Genomic DNA, 7,435 nt, shown 5'->3' with positions numbered 1-7,435 from the left:
ATGAGAGAACTCGGGAACAGGCAAAACACTGAAAGGCTGGAAGGGCGACGGCCCCGGAGTAAGAAAGCTAGTTCCTCGTGACATGGATGTGTCTGCAGACAGCCCCCGCTATCTCCAGAATGCATCTCCCAGGCTTGATTATGGAAAAGTTAAACTGATAGACGACAATTGTAATTCTTGGCGGGGAGGCTGAATTATAAAATCACTAAGCGATGGTGCCGCCCACATCTGCGCCTGTCTCTGTGGCGCAATTGGTCAGCGCGTTCGGCTGTTAACCGAAAGCTTGGTGGTTCGAGCCCACCCAGGGGCGGTGTGTTCGCTGCTCTCCTTTGGCTTCGAAGCTGTGCGCTTTTAATGGGGTCAGGAGAATGTTCCCCAAACAGAAATCTTCTCCACACAGGGGGGTTGCGAGTTGACTTCATGTCTTACCTAAGGGACTGCGTATGCTGAGAAGACGAGACCCAAACAGAAAATCAACAGGTTTGACAGTACCTGTCGGAGCAAACAAAATTCTGAAATGTTGCCTCTGATTCTCTTTCCACAGATGTTGCCTGCCCTGCTGAGTTCCTCCTGCAATTTCTCACTGAATTTCTCATTTCATCTTTTCGGGAGAAACACCGAAATATCTGCAAACACCATGTGCAGATATTTAACCCTTTCGAATCACTGCGAAGTGATTGGAGTCAAACAAACTCTGCGATGATTCACTCTTTCTCAGCTCCACAGGCAGACAGACCTGGGAAGTCAAACTGTCAGTGTGGTACTGAATCGTGGGCCGAGTGGTTGATGCGATGGACTTGAAATCCATTGCGGCTTCCCCACGCAGGTGTGAACCCTGCTGAGTACAAAATGAGAAATGTCGTCGAAAAGAAAGGGAGTTTGCTCCCCCGCTTCTTCTTTAAGATTCAAATCAGTGGAGGGGGAAAAACATTTCACTCAAATTGGGACTGGTGGGAATCTGCAACCCACTGCCTGTTCGGGTGGAACAAGCAGATACCCTCAGAGCTTCTTTGGAGGCTATGAGCAAAGTGTTTGGAAATGAGACAAGAAGAGTGAGGGGCTTGAAATCGTGATCGAAATGAAGCAGGTACCTGTGGACAAAGGCGTTTCCTTTGCCAGTGAAAGATACTGCTTCACAAAGTTGGGCCTGTGGAAGGGAATCAGTGACGGTGATTATCTTTGGTTGTTCACCTTGTGAATGTTCCCATTGCTGCGCATGTCCGTGTTGGCGTCAGAACTCTGCAGCATGGTGGCGTTCGATGCGCACAGGGACTGGCGCACCAAACTCCACCTACCTGTTTGAAATGCAGCTCACAGCTTGTTCACACACCCCAATTAATCTTTCTCATTGTCCTGAAGCCGGCATACGGTTTGAATTCCCGATCTGCGGGAATGAGAATCCTTACAATGTCTCGCGTCAGTAAATGTCCCTGAGAACATCTGAGTCAACTCACAGCGCAGTCAGATGAGGGGAAGCTGAAATAGTCCCACACGCTGTTCACGGGCACATTTTATTCTCCCCAACTCAACGCCTCAACCACTGCGGCTCCTGGGAGTGGAAAAGAAACAATCACCAAAACCCAGTCTAAGCTCTGTGAATCGTCAGAAAATCAGCAAACGTTCATCCCTTCGGATTTTCTATCCTAGACTGACAGCGATGGGTTTTGTCACTCTTTTGTAGGACATTGCAAGTAGATGTTTTGCAGAAAAGCACCACAATGCCATCTGATTAATCAGGACCTGGATGTTTTCGGTCTTTGAATGTCAGTGTTGTGCTGCAGAACTTTGTTGTTGCCAGTTTCTAATACTTATCTTCCCAGTTCCCTGTATCACTTGTCGAAAATGTTTAATTTGTGTCTTGTAATCCTTTCACTGTCTGCTAATGAGGATAGTGTTTCCATGTTTTACCGAAATTATCTTGACCTTGCATACCTCAAGCCTCAAGCTAATTTCACGAGAAACCCTCTCCAGTTCAAAAGCCAACTGTTAATGATGGCTCTGTTCCTTGTCACGTGTCCAATTTCAGATCGATGTTGTTAATGTCCCTTATACTCCTTCAGATCCAGGTTTCGCTCACAGGGCTAGAACAGAACTGTCACCAAATACATTTACCAATCTACGTTCATCCTATCGATTGTATTAGCATCATCAACACTTCTCATCAAAATAACTCGAGAGACTTTCATCATAATTTTCTGTGAACAGTTCTACATTAGCTTTGCTGAATGAACCCCAAATTTCTTGAAGTGGCTCCTTATTTTTGGCCCTGATTATTAATCTCTCTACGCATGGGAATGGATCCTTCCCTCCCGCTCTATCTTTCATCAATGTGTGTAGTTCAATTCGATCTCCCATCAGCCTCCTCTGTCCTGATCAAATCCAGGGGAACAGGAAACGTTGGGGCTATGGCGCGGACAGGACAAGCCCAATACTCACCTTTCCTGTTAGAACTATTCCATGAGAAAGTTTAGAGCACAACTTTGGGCGTGTAGTTGTGGCCGAACACTTAAGGTGTTGGCGTAGAGATCATTTGGGGCTCCCCGCCCAGGGTGCTAACCTGCTGGCTATGCTTTCTTCGCTGGCGATTTTAAATGACTTCCTGTTGGTTGCATTATCGCTCAAACTTCACCAAACCCATCTCAATAAAGACCCGTTTTCTCATGTCTGGGAATTGATTGCCATGCAGGAAACTCGGGTTCTGAACAAACAACGTACCAGACTCACAACGTCAGCTCTGTTTCCCTTTCCACAGATGCTGCTCGACCTGTTGGCTTTCTGCAGTATTCTCTGTGTTTATTAGGCACAAGTGCTGCTTTTCATTCAAGAACTTCAATCCCTGTCCTCTGGTAACTGACTCTGGTCAGTGGCAATTGGTTCTTCTGATCATTAATCTGCCCATTCCCAACGCTTCTTCTCCCATCATTACCAACAGCCCCAGGAAATCTCCAGTTATCCTTGTTTGCTCCAAAGCGAACATTCTCAACATTGGGAATGTCTCCCCAAAATGGAAATTCCTCATCCCTGGACATGAGACAAGGCGTACAATTGGGAAGAGATTTTGGCAAAATATTGTCAGTTAGGAAATGGAAAAATGTTCAAATGTTCATGAAGCAAAACAGAAATCCCAGTCTCCAGCTTTGTGAACCTTTAGAAACACTTTGGGAAGCGGATTTGGAGGAGAATGAAAGATGACCTGTCCGACAGTCCAGACACCGTCCCCTTGTTGAAGAGGCCGGGAGGTTGATTCTGATGTTCTCGGCACACGAACTGATCTGAAACATTGAAAGAATTGTCGTTCCTGCACATCAGGAATTCAAACCCCTCCTCGCCTCCGAGCCAATGAGAGAACTCGGGAACAGGCAAAACACTGAAAGGCTGGAAGGGCGACGGCCCCGGAGTAAGAAAGCTAGTTCCTCGTGACATGGATGTGTCTGTAGACAGCCCCCGGTATCTCCAGAATGCATCTCCCAGGCTTGATTATGGAAAAGTTAAACTGATAGACGACAATTGTAATTCTAGGCGGGGAGGCTGAATTATAAAATCACTAAGCGATGGTGCCGCCCGCATCTGCGCCTGTCTCTGTGGCGCAATTGGTCAGCGCGTTCGGCTGTTGACCAAAAGGTTGGTGGTTTGAGCCCACCCAGGGGCGGGGTGTTCGCTGTTCTCCTTTGGCTTCGATGCTGTGCGCTTTTAATGGGGTCAGGAAAATGTTCCCCAAACGGAAATCTTCTCCCAAACGGGTTTCGAATTGACTTCATGTCTAACCTAAGGGACTGCGTATGCTGAGAAGACGAGACCCAAACAGAAAATCAACAGGTTTGACAGTACCTGTCGGAGAAAACCAAATTTTGAAATGTTGCCTCTGATACTCTTTCCACAGATGTTGCCTGCCCTGCTGAGTTCCTCCTGCAATTTCTCACTGAAAGTTCATTTCATCTTTTCGGGAGAAACACCTAAATATCTGCAAACACCATGTGCCGATATTTAACCCTTTCGAATCACTGTCAAGTGATTGGAATCAAACAAACTCTGCGATGATTCACTCTTTCTCAGCTCCACAGGCAGACAGACCTGGGAAGTCAAGCTGTCAGTGTGGTTCTGAATCGTGGGCCGAGTGGTTAATGCGATGGACTTGAAATCCATTGCGGTTTCCCCACGCAGGTGTGAACCCTGCCGAGTACAAAATGAGAAATGTCGTCGAAAAGAAAGAGAGTTTGCTCCCCCGCTTCTTCTTTAAGATTCAAATCAGTGGAGGGGCAAAAACATTTCACTCAAATTGGGACTGGTGGGAATCTGCAACCCACTGCCTGTTCGGGTGGAACAAGCAGATACCCTCAGAGCTTCTTTGGAGACTATGAGCAAAGTGTTTGGAAATGAGACTGGAAGAGTGAGCGGCTTGAAATAGAGTTCGAAATAAAGCAGGCACCTGAAGACATGGGTGTTTCCTTTGCCAGTGAAAGGTACTGCTTCACAAAGTTGGGCCTGTGGAAGGGAATCAGTGACGGTGATTATCTTTGGTTGTTCACTTTCTGAATGAACCCATTGCTGCGCATGTCCGCGTTAACGTCAGAGCATGGTGGCGTTAGGTACTCTCAGGACCATGGGGCAATGGATGACGTATCTGACTCCACCTACTTGTTTCAAATGCAGCTCACAGCTTTTTCACACCTCCCAATTAATCTTTCTCATTGTCCTGAAACCGGCGTATGGGTACAATTCCTAATCTGCAGGAATGAGAATCTTTTCACTGTCTCGTATCAGTAAATGTCCCTGAGAACATCAGAGTCAAGTCACAGCGCTGTCAGAGGAGGGGAAGCTGAAAGACCCTACACACTGCTCACGGGCACATTTCACTTTCCCAACACAGAGCGTTGATTTTAAATGGCTGTGCAGTCAGTACCGATTCGTTTTGGCTGAAAAAAATCTTCCTTATCTCATCCCAGCATTTCTTTCCACAGAGACCTGTGTGGCAGAGTTCATGTATATATTTCCTTGTAAGGTATTTTATAAATAACAAACTTTTCTGGTTGTTTGTATCGGGTATTTCAGGTTCATTAGCCGCTGTTTAAATGTGTTGGTAAATTTGTGGGCGACCATGCTGCTGAGAGGTTTGAGTTGTCTGGACATCATTTCCCAGATGTCTTCAATGTAAAGAAATGCGGCTAGGGTTTCTGCAGACGTTGTGTCTACTTGTGTCAGTTTGTTGATGTGAAATTGGCACACTGGGTTTATTGGGTAGGCAAAAGTGAGGACTGCAGATGCTGGAAACCAGAGTTTAGATCAGAGTGGTGCTGGAAAAGCACAACAGGTCAGACAGCTTCCGAGGAGCAGGAAAATCGACGTTTCGGGCAAAAGCCCTTCATCAGGAATAGAGGCAGGACCCCCTCCTCCTCCCCCAGGGTGGAGCGATAAATTGGGGGTGGGGTGTGCTGGGCCGAAGGTAGCAAAACGTACAATAGGTGAATGGGGGTGGGGATGGAGGTGACAGATCAGAGAGCAGGGTGGAGCGGAGAGGTGGGGAGGGAGATTGGCAGGTAGGACAGGTCCTGAGGACAGCGCTCAGCTGGAAGGTTGGAACTGAGGCAAGGCGGAGGGAGGGGAAATGAGGAAACTGATGAAGTCCACATTGATGGCCTGGGGTTGAATTGACCCCAAGCGGAAGATGAGGCGTTCATCCTCCAGGCATCGGGTGGGGAGGGAGCGGCGATGGAGGAGGCTCAGGACCTGCATGTCCTCGGCAGAGTGGGAGGGGGTTTGAAATGTTGGGCCATAGGGCAATGGGGTTGATTGGTGCCGGTGTCCTGGAGATGTTCCCTCAAGCACTGTGACTTGACTCTGCGAGGAGTCTCCAGTCTCCCCAATGTAGAGGAGACCGCATCGGGAGCAATGGATACAAGAAATGACATTGTTGGATACACAGGTGACAGCCTTCGACCGACCACGGCCCGGATTCGATTTCCGGGCAGGGAAGAAATTTTCAGTAGATCTATCAAGGCAGGGCTGCATCTAGTGGTTAGGATTCGGTGCTCTCACCGCTGCGGTCTGGGTTTGATTCCCAGTCTGGGAAGCTATTTTCAGGGGGTCTATAGGCTACCCGTTTTTCTTAAATGCTCACTACAGTTTTTTTTTGTTCTTCGTAGTTTCTGGGTGCTGCAGTGTGTAGTGGCTCGTTGAAATAGTGTCCTGATTCAGATTTGTTTGTATGTGTAGGGATGATTGCTTCTGCAGTTAAGTTCTTGGTTCGTGTGCATTGTTTTCCGGTGGACGCTGTTTTGAATTTACCATTGACTGTTCGCTCTCCTGTGACATCTCGAAACGGCACTTTGTTGTTGTTCTCCTCTTTTGTGAATTTTATGCCAGTAAGGATATTGTTGATGGTGTTGTAGGTTTCTTCTAATTCGTTTCATTTTTTGATGACAAATGTGTCATCGCTGTAGCGGACTCAAAGTTTGGGGTGGATCGTTGGAAGGGCTATTTGTTCGAGTCTCTGCATTATTGCTTCTGCTCGGAATCCTGATGCTGCTGGTGGTATCATGGGTATTTCGTTGATTTGTTTGTAGGGCTTGTTATTGAATATGAAGTTGGTGGTAAAGCACAGCTCCACGAGCTTGACAGTGTTATCTTTGCTGATGAAGTTGGTGCTGTGTTTGTGTCTTTGGTTCTTCGAGTAGTGTCTTCAGTTTTCTTTGGCCACGTTGATGTTAATGGATGTGAACAGGGCTGTTCTGTCAAAGGGCAACATTATTCCATCCTCTTCTATCTTCGTGTCTTTGGTGTTCAGGAATTCTTGGTAGGAGTAAATGGAGTGGAGTGAATCTTCGACTTGCTGTTTTAGTCCTCAGTGGAGGCCTTTGACAAGTCTGCATATTGGTGTTCCAAGTCGTGAGACTATGGTCAGAGGGGGTGGGGGTGGTGGTGGTGGTGCTCCTGGTTTGAAGGGGAGGAGAACAACAAGGTGCCATTCCTAGATGTCACAGTAGAGCGAACAGTCAATGGGGAACTTCAAACTAGCATCTATAGGAGAACAACACACACAAACCAAATACTAAACCACAGAGGCAATCATCCCAACACCCACAAACGAAGCTGCATCAGGACATTATTTCAACGAGCCACTACACACTGCAGCACAGAGAAACTACGAAGAGCACAAGAGAAATACGGATGTAGTGTATTTAAGGAGAACGGGTCCCCAATAAACCCCCTCCGCCGATTTCTCATTGATGCTTTCAAGCTGACTCGCAAAAATTCGGTTTATACCTCCATTCTTTCCTGTTTGTTTTGTTTGGGTTTTGAAAGCTTTCGCAATCCTCTGACTGAGTATTGGAGTTGGGAAGTTGTGTTGTGGCTGTACAGGACAGTTTTTAGACCACTTTTGGAATATTGTGTGCAATTCTGGTCTCCCTGCTTGCAGAAGGATATTGTGAAATTTGAG

The 7,435-nt window shown here is 47.0% G+C and overlaps 1 non-coding gene across 1 annotated transcript; it reads left to right on the top strand.

Annotated features, from left to right (window-relative positions):
* Positions 1-236: 236 nt before the first annotated feature.
* trnan-guu (transfer RNA asparagine (anticodon GUU)) lies at positions 237-310 on the top strand. The gene has a single exon. It is a non-coding gene; the product is annotated as a tRNA-Asn (tRNA).
* Positions 311-7,435: the final 7,125 nt, after the last annotated feature.

The sequence above is a fragment of the Chiloscyllium punctatum genome, chromosome 36 (assembly GCF_047496795.1).
Source record: "Chiloscyllium punctatum isolate Juve2018m chromosome 36, sChiPun1.3, whole genome shotgun sequence".
In the NCBI taxonomy this organism is placed as follows: Eukaryota; Metazoa; Chordata; class Chondrichthyes; order Orectolobiformes; family Hemiscylliidae; genus Chiloscyllium; species Chiloscyllium punctatum.
The sequence above is the reverse complement of the archived record's forward strand: the minus strand, read 5'-3'. Positions and strand labels throughout refer to the sequence as shown.